Source organism: Sabethes cyaneus, chromosome 3 (genome assembly GCF_943734655.1).
Source record: "Sabethes cyaneus chromosome 3, idSabCyanKW18_F2, whole genome shotgun sequence".
Classification (NCBI taxonomy): Eukaryota; Metazoa; Arthropoda; class Insecta; order Diptera; family Culicidae; genus Sabethes; species Sabethes cyaneus.
In genome coordinates this window covers 59,375,288-59,388,187 of record NC_071355.1, presented here as the reverse complement: position 1 = coordinate 59,388,187, position 12,900 = coordinate 59,375,288, and the positions used below count along the sequence as shown (strand labels likewise).

General features: G+C 36.8%; 1 protein-coding gene across 1 annotated transcript in view; it reads right to left on the bottom strand.

The window, feature by feature from the left end:
• Positions 1-12,900, bottom strand: part of LOC128740087 (neuropeptides capa receptor) — a 115,992-nt gene that overhangs the window by 28,436 nt on the left and 74,656 nt on the right. The window lies entirely within an intron of this gene.

Below are 12,900 nucleotides of genomic sequence, written 5' to 3'. Positions count from 1 at the left end.
CCTCTCCCAGTCGAGATTCGAACATACGATGACTGACTTATTAGGTCAGTATCTTATCTCGAGGCCAACCGGGAGGTTACGAATGTAGATACAATCTGGTAAAAGGAAAGGATTGCTGTTCACTTTTCTGTGACGTTTCACCTTCAGGACATCAATTTAGACTGATTCAATGTTTAAAAATATATTTGGTTGAAAGGAAGGGGTGGTTTAATGCTTTAACAAAATTGTTTGCTTTCAGGACATCAAACTGGACTAGGTTTGTCGCAGTTCTAAGAAATCTTGTTAGGACGAGAGAACTTTATTGCTCTTTCTGGCCAAGCACAGATATCGAATTAGTATAAGTCTAAGCGTCGTAAAGAATCTTCGACCTATTGGGACGAGGGGGTTTTGTTGCTCTTTTTCGAAACATAAAGGAATCTAAATCACAGTAAACAGATGGTGTATATAACTGTCGTCCCTGCCTGTTGAGCAAGGCGATCACAAAGAAAATGTATGGGATAATTTGACCTTGGAACTGTTCGGTAATTTTTACTAATTAGTGATTGAAAAAGAATATTACAATAGAAATCATTTAAGTGCTACATCTTTTATGAGTCGATCGGTATCTAAACCATGAAAACCCATTTATAATTGGCAGAGCTATTAGTGTTCAAAATCTTTTCATTCTTTCGTGACGCCCGGCGATAAGACGTAGTTCTACGTCAAAAAATAACATTTTCGTTTCAGATGTGTTTTCGCTTGATATTAATAGGCACGGTGCAAAAGTGCCACTATGGTGGGGAAAATGACCAAAAGTGGAGAAATGTTGAATTTTAAATTCTATCTATAGGAATTAGGTCTAATTAATGTGTTATACCAAAAATAATCACATAAAAACAAATGAGATTTCAGTATGCTTGTTTCCGGCACAGCCACTATCATTTTGTGCAATTTTCAAAAAGTAAAATTTCAAAATCATTTTTATGTCCGAGTTTAGATTTTTTATCGATGAATTTTCTTATGGTATATTGTAAGACACTTTAGAAACCATAAAAAAAACCCGAATTAATCCACCTAGCGGCGTGACCTAGCCTTTCTACTGCCACAATAATCATTATTTATTTTCTCAGGAACATCTATAATTAACTTGACTATATTTTTAAATATCCGTTCCGTATTCCTCAAAATCCTTATTTGCCAGTAAAATTCACAACGTATTGCGTAGAATAATTATATTTTCTTTCCTTGGGTGCGTAAATATTTGTAAGCGTCATTTATGTTATTTGATGAACACCTTATTTAGTTTTATAATCGGTCGGCCTTAACTTTTGGGTTTCAGAGCCACATACGAAACTTGTTTTGAACTGACACTATGAAATATGTGTTCATGGCATATTTTTTGATATTTTTTTGAGTGGTTTTAGCCCAAAGGGTAGATTTTTTTTGATATTTTGATATTAATACCATGCGTTCAAAAGTTAGCATCTTTGAAAAACAAGAGTTCAGAAAAATTATTATTATACTTCGCTTTTGAAGAAAAACGATATCTACAACAAAATGATTAATCTTAAAATTTTACTATTAGTTTGCTTGGCTTCAATTTTGCAATATATCTGAATTAAAAAATCAGAGGGGTTGTGTACAAGACACGACCGCATATATAGGTGACGCAGAACTACGTAAGTCTCTTTGTAGTGATAGTAGCATGTATTCATGCTTGTAATCATTCGATTCTTCCTGTATACATACTTTATGCGACATATATACATGCTACATGCGTTGTATGTAACATTTATCAAAGTAGTAACATTGCATATGTTCAATTCTCAAAAGATTGTGCATTTGAAAACCACTTAACAAAATCAAGAACACAAACTATTACTTTCCTGCTACTTACTGAAATTAAAGATTGTTTTTATTACCCATGGTTCCCCACGTTGAAGCGATTTTACCAATTCAATCCTATTTTATCAACAGGACATCTTTTCACCACACTTCTAATGAAACGGCAAGCATGCGTATTCATATAGAGTCGTATTGTAACCGAACACTACAGCTATAGCACATTTTTCCAACACAGATATCAAATTCGACTAGGTTTAATCGTCTCGCAGTAAAGAATTTGCAATCTGTTGGGACAGTGAACTTGTGTCATTTTTACTGGCATACTTCCCTAACACAGACATCAAATTGGACTAGGTTTGATCGCGTTCGCAAGAAATCTGTTGGCACGAGGGGGCTTTAACAATCTTTCTGGCGTACTTTCCAAGCAAGGACATCAAAATGGTCTAGGTTTAACCGCGGTGATAAGAAATCTTGTTGAAATGAGGAAACTTCGTCACTTGTTTGTTCGTAAAGAATCTTGTAACCAATCACGAAGCGAGAATTCTGGTAAAACACAGGTTCAGTATTTTCAATTTTTCAATAGTTCAACATGAAGAATCCATAGTTTTCTTCATTTGGGTCAATTCTTAGAAGATTTTCCGATCGATTGATGTAAGAATATTGAAAATCGATCGGAAAACCGCTGAGCTATTAGCGCTCAAAACCTTTCATTTTTCGTGACGCTCGCATTTTGCGATTTTTTGGAATGACACCCTATCTCAAAACTTGCCGTAAGACGTAGTTCTACGTCAAAAATAACTGAATAGAGCATTAGATATGAAAAAGAGAAATTGAACTTTTTCTTAGCTGGCGCTCCTTCAGATAATTATTTTTGCATGAAAATCAAAACTTGAGCTTCTTTTGAATGTACTTTCATGAAAAGATAGTCATTAGCTTGATCGCATCGTTTTTACAATGTTAGAGGGTTAGGAAAACAAGATGAGGTCGAAAAATAGTGCCAAAGCTGCGCCATAAATATGCTTGAGAATGGGAAATACGATCGATATGATTCCCAGTGCTTGTCTTTTTTTGATTTATTTATTAAAACATGATACATGACATAAGACATCTGTCCTTTAAAATATCACTAACGAAAACAAATCTTACAAAATTACTACCGTGCAACGTTTACTTCCTATTTTTCATATAACATTTCTAAGCTCTAGTATCTATGGATTGAAAAGAGCATATATTGATGCGCAAAATTTGTTTGAAATTTGTATAAATTTATTTGGAAAAATCAACTCACTAGTATTTTGATCCTATACACCACTATACTTATACAGTGGTAACCCGATTTTGTCACTCCCCGATTTTATCACTCCCCGATTTTGTCACCCCCGATTTTGTCACGTTTTTGACCCGATTTTATCACCCCCGATTTTGTCACGTTTTTTACCCGATTTTGTCACGTTTTTGATTTATCAAAAGCTTAGTTTGAAAATCATTTTGAAACATGTCAAATGTGTTAAAACACTGTGAAAAGAACTGTGTTGATTATCGTGGAGTTTTCACAAAAGTTGTTTCTTATCTCCACAACTATAATAGCTAGAAGGTCACTTTCTTTGACAAAGTTCTTTACAATCATCTTCTCAAAAATTTTGTAGAACATTGTTTTGCTCTATCTCTTACTGCTTGAAAAATAAATTTTCTATCTTACTTTTAGGGGGGTTAATCAAAGAATCGTTCATACCAAAAGAAAGAGCTTTTTACGCTATGAAATTTCTATGAACATAGGTAACCACTATAATCAACCATTTCGGCGCAATTAAAAAACGCGTGTTTCCATACCTGGGGGACTGCTGTGAACAGGTGACAAATGTCCACAGAGAGGTAGATGGAAGTGCGAAATGTCCTAAAAGTGATCAGAATGAAATATATGTAGTTCGTTCTAAGTTATCTGCAAAAAAATAGAAATTGAAAAAATACCCGATTTTGTCACTGTTCCGTTTTTGTCACCCCTAAATTCATCATGGGGGTGACAAAATCGGGTCATTACTGTATACTTAAATTAACTGCTTTTCTCCGCTTTTTGCTTTTCGTGTACAATTGTGAGTAGCAGCAAGTGAAGAAAATGACAATTGAAATCTAAAATCAAAGAAAAGAAAAAACTTTGCAATTGAATCCCGCTATTTAATATTTATTTGCGACAGATACGTAGTTCGCCTACGACGTGCAGGCTTCATCAGTGTCTTATTTCAAAGCGCATACGTGTCTGTCGCGAATAAATATTAAATAGTGGAAGTTAGTCGGTAAAAGTTTTTTTCTTTTCTTTTATTTCAGAGTTCGTATTCCACTAAGAGGCTTCAAAAACTTCTGACTTTTGATATGTTTCTCACTTTTCTTGAATTTCATTGCAAATTGTCATCACATACACATATTGCCCCTTTTATGACTATTTAGACTACTGTGATAATCATTTATTGCAACGTACCGCATTTTGCACTGTTAATCTGACACTAGAGTGGCTTTTAGTTTGATCTACTAATGAGTTTAACTTCTTTTCCTCTCTTGCCCTTCTCTTTCACTTCATTTTCTTTGAGCGAAATCGTGTGCGAGATTCAACTGTGATAATCGTGTAAATCAGGGTAGTCTAAATAGGGGCAAATGTCGCAATACATACATACATACATACATACATACATACATACATACATACATACATACATACATACATACATACATACATACATACATACATACATACATACATACATACATACATACATACATACATACATACATACATACATACATACATACATACATACCTACATACATACATACGTACATACATACATACATACATACATACATACATACATACATACATACATACATACATACATACATACATACATACATACCTACTCACATACATCACACACATTGAATACAATCAACATTTGATTGATGTTTTGATTTCACACGTTTTAACGGTTTAATATACGGTGCTTAAGTGTTAAAGTTTGAATAACTTTTGAATGAACCGTCCGATTTTAAATAACTCGGTTTCGTTTGATAGATCTCAGTAGTAATTTTCAAATAATAATAAAATGTGTGATGTTTTTCATTGAATTAATTCTTAAATGTTACAAAAATATGTTTTAAATACAATTTTTTCACATTTCTTTATGTAACTTTCAAACTACAAGTCCAAACATCATGAAATTTGGAAGTTAAGGGTTTGTAAGGCTCCTCTTTCATATGCAATCAATTTTGTTCAAATCGGTTAAGGGATCTATGAGATAATGAAGTCCCATATTTTTCGTATTTTTATACATAACTTTTGAACTAAAAGTCCGATCAGTATGAAATTCAATAGCGACCAATGGGACACCTAGACCTTTCTTTGACACTAAGAACATTAAAATCGGTCCAGCCATCTCCGAGCAAAGTGAGTGAGATTAAAAGCGTTACATACACACACACACACACACACACACACACACACACACACACACACACACACACACACACACACACACACACACACACACACACACACACACACACACACACACACACACACACACACACACACACACACACACACACACACACACACACACACACACACACACACACACACACACACACACACACACACACACACACACACACACACACACACACACACACACACACACACACACACACACACACACACACACACACACACACACACACACACACACACACACACACACACACACACACACACACACACACACACACACACACACACACACACACACACACACACACACACACACACACACACACACACACACACACACACACACACACACACACACACACACACACACACACACACACACACACACACACACACACACACACACACACACACACACACACACACACACACACACACACACACACACACACACACACACACACACACACACACACACACACACACACACACACACACACACACACACACACACACACACACACACACACACACACACACACACACACACACACACACACACACACACACACACACACACACACACACACACACACACACACACACACACACACACACACACACACACACACACACACACACACACACACACACACACACACACACATACATACACACACAGAGAAAATGCTCAGTTTTCGAAACTGAGTCGAATGGTATATAACATTCGGCCCGCAGGACCTTTTTTCCATTTCCGGTTTTTCAAGTGATTTCTATACCTTTATACTATATATTTATATAGTAGAAAGGCAAAACCATATTAAAATTTTTCGTCGTTTTCGTTGAAAACTGAAGAATGGCACTTTTGCCCCGGGTGGTCGTCTTGTCGCTATGGAAACACAAATCGATCTCTTGTACTCTCATGGAACTGCCATATGGAAAGTTTGTGAAGATTTGGTGCAAAGTTTTGTCTATCCTTTTCACTCTTTAACAAACCTGTGCACCGACTTCACAAATAGACCAAACTTGGGAAGGTGGCAGCACCGTTTTGCGCACATAGCGGATTGATTTTACTGTATGACTAGATAGATTAGTAGGATGGTCTAGACCGGTAACAGTGGTTTAGATCATGATACTAATCCTAGTAAATCGGAGAAGGCAACATTCGCATCATCCGGAGTTTGATGTCCTGAAAGTAAAACGAGTTAGAAGTCCTGTTCCTTGTGATCAATTTATGGATCTATACCTATAAAAAAGAATTTCTGTCTGTCTGTCCCTATGTTCCTTTTAGAATCGAAAACTACTGAACCGATCGGCGTGAAAATTTGCATATAGAGGTTTTTGGGGCCAGGGAAGGTTCTTATGATAGTTAGAGACCCTCCTTCTACTAAGAGGGGGGGGCTCCCATACAAATGAAACACAAATTTCTGCATAACTCGAGAATTAATCAAGCAAATGGAACAAAATTGTACATGTGGGTGTTTTTGGAGACAAGAATTTTTTCTATGGTGAATTGAGACCCATCGCCACTTTGGGGGGGGGTCTTATACAAATGAAATACAAATTTTCTCATAACTCAAAAACTAATTAATCAAATGGAACCATATTTGGCATGTGGGTGTTTTTGGAGGCTTTAATTTTTTCTGTGATGAATTGAGACCCCTTACCTTCTTGGGAGGGGGGGCTCCCATACAAATGAAATACAAATTTCCTTATAACTCGAGAACTAATCAAGCAAATGGAACAAAATTTAGCATGTGGGTGTTTTTGTAGGCAATTTTTTTCTATGGTGAATTGAGACCCCTCCCCTCTTTAGGAGGGGAATAATGACCCTCCTCCCTTTTTGTAGGGGGGGCTTCCATACACATGAAATACAAATTTCCTCATAACTCGAGAATTAATTAATCAAATGGAATCATATTTGGCATGTGGGTGTTTTTGGAGGCATGAAATTTTTCTATGCTGAATTAGGACCCCTAACCTTTTTAGGAAGGGGGGCTCCTATACAAATGAAATACAAATTTTCTCATAACTCGAAAACTAATCAAGCAAATGGAACCAAATTTGGCATGTGGGGAGTTTTGGAGGCAGGATTTTTTTTAATGATGGTTTGAGACCCCTCACCCCTGTGGTAGGGGGATAAGGACTAACATACAAATAAAACAGAAATTTTTGCGTAGCTCAAAAACTAATCGAACTCGAGAAATTTTAGACTCTTTCATAGAAGATTAATCAATAACAAGACCACCAAAAACTGTCAATAGTAACATTAGATAATTCAGCGCGAGACGGCCCCAGGCCGCGAGTGTTGCCAGCGACCTGCCGTCGGAAGCGCGGTCACTGCGGGGGGCAGCCCTCGTAGAGATCACCTGTATCTAGGTTTATTTATTTTCCTAGATCTACTGACCTCTATTACTTTCCTTCAGTTGGGTAAGGTTTTTCGCGAAATGGTATTCAGCGAAAGTCTATATTCCGAGAATTGGTGTTCCGCAAAATGCTATTCGGCGAAATGGTTTGTAATCATGGCGAATATTTAAATGATATCCGCTTTATCTTATCAGGCTAAGCAATGGCGGAGTTGTTTTCTACTTTACTGTGAGGAAAATTTGTATATTAAAACATCCATGAACTCCCCAGCAACTTGCAAAACTCAAGATTGGGACAAAGGTCATCCGAGATTCACGATATATGTACAACACAGTTTAATTTGTGGCAATACGAAGTTTGTCGGGTCAGCTAGTTATCTATAAGATCTTTTTAAATTTTGACGTAGGACTACGTCTTACGGCAAGTTTTGAGACAGGGTGTCATTCCAAAAAATCGAAAAATGCGAGCGTCACGAAAAATGAAAGGTTTTGAACGCTAATAAATAGCTCAGCGGGTTTCCGATCGATTTTCAATATTCTTACACCAATCGATCGGAAAATCTTCTAGGAATTGACCCAAATGAAAAAAAGTATGGATTCTTGATGTTGAACTATTGAAAATAATGAATCTATGTTTTGCCAGAATTCTCGCTTCGTGGTTGGTTGGAAGATTTCTTACGATGATCAAAACCTATACCATTTTGATATCTGTGCTTGGGAAGTAAGCCAAAACAAGTGACAAAGTTTCCCAACAAGATTTCTTAATACCGCGATTAAACCTAGACCATTTTGATGTCCTTGCTTGGGAAGTACGCCAGAGAGAGTGACAAAGCCCCTCATGCCAACAGATTTCTTACGAACGCGATTAAACCTAGTCCAATTTGATGTCTGTGTTAGGGAAGTGTGCGAGAAAAAATGACACAAGTTCGTCGTCCCAACAGATCGCAAATTCTTTACTGCGAGACGATTAAACCTCGTCGAATTTGATATCTGTGTTGGAAAAATGTGCTACAGCTGTAGTGTTCGGTTACAATACGACTGTATGAATACGAATGCTTGCCGTTTCATTAGAAGTGTAGTGAAAAGATGTGCTGTTGATAAAATAGGATTGAATTGGTAAAATCCCTTCAACGTGGGCAACCTTGGATAATAAAAACAATCTTTAATTTCAGTAAGGTAGCAGGAAAGCAATAGTTTGTGTTCTTGATTTTGTTAAAGTGTTTTCAAATGCACAATCTTTTGAGAATTGAACGTATGCAATGTTACTACTTTGATAAATGTTACATACAACGCGTGTAGTATGCATATATGTTGCATATAGCATGTATACAGGAAGAATCGAATGATTACAAGCATGAATACAAGCTACTATCACTACAAAGATACTTACGTAGTCCTGCGTCACCTATATATGCGGTCGTGTCTTGTACACAACCCCTCTGATTTTTAATTTAAAAAATTTAGGTCTGTTGTAAAAACGTAATTGATGGAATGCATCGCTTTGTGAAACGTGAAAGCAGTAATTATTGCTGATGAACCACATTTAAGGCCAGCAATAATTTTATCGCAGAGTGGACGCTGAACGTTTCATTTGGCTTACCACTCTAGCAAGCTACTGTCCACAGACTATTTGTTTCTTTTGAACCTTACTCAAATAATTACTGCTTTAAATTTCACCAAGTGGTACATTCCATCAATTACGTTTTCACAACAAAGTTTCAGCTGTGATTAATCACTATTAAACTATTAAAAACCCGATGATCAAGTGCAATAAAAGATGGAAGTGTACAATAAAAAGGTACTCACCCTTATTCTTGTTTTCGTTCGAATGACATTCGTTCGAAAGTTAAACCGATTCGTATTCTTGTTTTCGTTCGAATCAATTCGAACCTTCGAACGTCCCTTCCTTTTGCTCATACGAATATGAAAAAAGTGCTTCCCGATTCGTTCGTAGCAAACTATTCGTACGAATGCAGGATACGGCCGTAAACAAGAATAAAGGTGTATATTACTAAAGGAACTAGATACGCCAGTCTTTAATTTCCTCATACATGAGTAAAACGTACGCCATAACGCCATCAGCACTATCTACTGGCGGTAGGGTGTACTACCCAGGTAACCAATAAGCATTAACGTAAGCAGCAGATCAACCGCTTATTAGCATATCTGGTATTTTATACTGCACGTTTTTGTATATTAGCTTTTTGACTGCATAGGTGTTGTAAATTGGCATCCAAAATTTTATTCAAATTCTTCGTGTCGGTAATTGGCTGCAAATTAGCATAGTCAGCACTATAAGAAGGTTAGTAGTAAAGTAGCCGTAAATTTTGCCAAAATAGCATTTAAGGCGACTTAAGTACTTATTAGCTTGCATTTGAATAGCATTGGCGATGCTTATTGGTTACCTGGGTAGACTCATAGGCTTTGTATCGCCTTCTCATTTTACACAAGTGTTAGTGACAGATGATAAACGCTAAACGTGTGCCTATAAAAGTGCTCTACGAACTCCTCTACCTCTAGCTGTCAGGAGCCACTTTACTGACGATTGAATCTGCGAAAAGTGGTGTATGTATGTTCTTTAATAATCTAAACTTAAACCTAAATTTTGATGAGACACCATGCGATAAGATCTACGTCAAAATATTCATGCACGGTCCTACGTTACTTCTCACACGAAATGTGGATGTACAGCTTCATGTTTTGGTTTTACTGTTTACTGCGCTATATTATCATGCTCAAATCAAATCGCGATCTAGAGTATGATAATAAGGCTAGCAAATTCAAGATGATATCATACGCATCATCCGGAGTTTGATGTCCTGAAAGTAAAAAGTTCTGAAAGTGCAGTAAGTGAAATGCCTACAGATTATCAGATTTGTTTCTTTTAAACTTTATTCAAATAATTACTGCTTTAAGTTTCACAAAGTGGTACGCTCCGACAATTCCGTTTTAACAACAAATCAAGAGCAACATGTGAAAAGGGCCTATGTGCAAATGAGGAGTTTGTGTCTCCTCTCTTGCGTTTACCACGGCGACATGAATGCATTCCAATGCAATTTTTCGTTACCAATAGCTAGCAAATAACGCCAGCAACCGTTTCATGCAGAATTAATCCGTCTAAGTGCATTTGCATCGCCGTAATAAGCGGAAGAGAGGAGACACGAAGAGAAACTCTCATTTGCACATAGGCCCTTTTCACATGTTGCTCTTGAAATTTGCAGCTTTTAATAGATCATGCAAAATAACTTGACTGATCGGAATGAAAAAGGACTATCGTACACATTTCCAACTCATTTTACTTTCAAGACATCAAACTCCGGCTGTTGCGTATTTTTCCATTTCCGATTTACTAGCTTCATCATCAGGGTTGACATTGCGCATCTCGTTTCGAGTGATTTTGGTTCGTTTCGACCACGTTAAATAAATGGGCGTTTCGAACGAAAATCACTCGAAACGAGATGCGCAATGTCACCCCAGATTCTTAGTCCCATTTATTGGTTTTATATTTGATGTTGAAATGCACTAAAAGGTATAACAGTGAAAGCATGACAGTAACAATACATAGATGAAAGAGTACACCCCATCTTTCTGCTGCTGTTACCCTTATTGCAAAACAATTTTACCATTTAAGCATTACATTTTGACGTAGTACTACGTCTTACGGCAAAGTTTGGGATAGGGGGTCTTCCGAAAAATCGAAAAATGCGAGCAGCACGAAAACTGATAGGTTTGGAGCGCTAATAGCTTAGCGGTGTCGCGATTGATTTTAAATATTTTTGCACCAATTGATCGGAAAATCTTCTACGCATCAACCCCAATACAGAAACCTATTGATTTCGAAGTACGCACTATTGAAAAATTGAAATAACTATCCGACTGACAATCCCCGCTTCGTGATTGGTTGCAACGTATTTTAGAAAAAAAAGTGACAAAATCTCCCCGTTCCAAGAGGTCGAAAATTCTTTGCGACGATTGAACCTTGATCAATTTCATATCTGTGCTTGGGAAGTACGCCAGAAAGAGTGACAAAGTCTCCTCGTCCAAATAAAATTCCTTACGAACGCGATTAAACTTAGTCCAATTTGATATCTGTGCTTGGGAAGTATGCAAGAGTGCCAAACCACCCCTCTTCTTCAACCGGTGTTATCGTTTAAACAATAAATCTAGCCCAATTTGATGTCCTGTAAGGGAAACTTCATAGAAAAGTGAGCGGCCACCCTTTCTCAACAAATACTGCATGTAGTATGATGTACTATGTACATGACGTATTATTACATGTGTGGATACATGCTACTATCACTACAAAGAGACAACATGTGGACTGGGTTGCCACATGCACAGACTATTCTGTGTTTAACAGATATTTGAAAGAAATCGCCTGTACAGAATCTGTATGCATAGAATATAGATTTTCGCCTAATTAAACAGATTAAACAGATTTTTGAGCTTTTACATGAGAGTGAAAGAGACGGAAATAGTCAGCAAAATGACTCTATCTCTTTCACTCTCATTGTTTTGCATTGCACAGATTTTTGCACAGATATTTTTCCTCGCCGTACAGATTGTCAGATTTTTCAAACAAAAAACACAGAAATATATGTGACATCCCTGCATGTGGACTCAGGGTGGCCACTCAATCTCAAATTCCCGGTTTTTTCCCGACTTTTTCCCGATTTATGTATGATTTTCCCGACCGAAAATTTTTCCAACTGGTCGGATTATTTCAAAATTGTTTGACCATTTGAAAAACCGTTTTGAGGTCTTGATAAAGATAATTGTTCAATTTAAATAAATTAAGCTTAGATCGTTAAGAAATGGAGCAATTCATTTTAGCGATAGTGGTGCTCTCAGTCGGATATGCAAATTTTTGACTGCGTTATGTTGCTTGTAAACAGTTGAACAGTTGCTTGTAAACAGTGAGAAAATAAAGAAAACTGTTAATGATCAATTTCTCAAAGAAAACAGAAGAGTATCGATATAGAGCATAAAAAACTGTTGATTTTTATTCAAGGCAATCTTTAGTCAACAAGTATGCAAGCAATAAGAGATTTTAAACATTTTGACATGTTTTATTCAGAAATATAAATCCTTAATTGGTTTATTTTATGATTTCTGTTAAGTGTCTGGTACTGGGAGACACAATTTTTAAGTAATGATTTTTATCGATTTCTCATTTGGCTTCTAAAATGGTTCATTAGTGATTCAAGTACG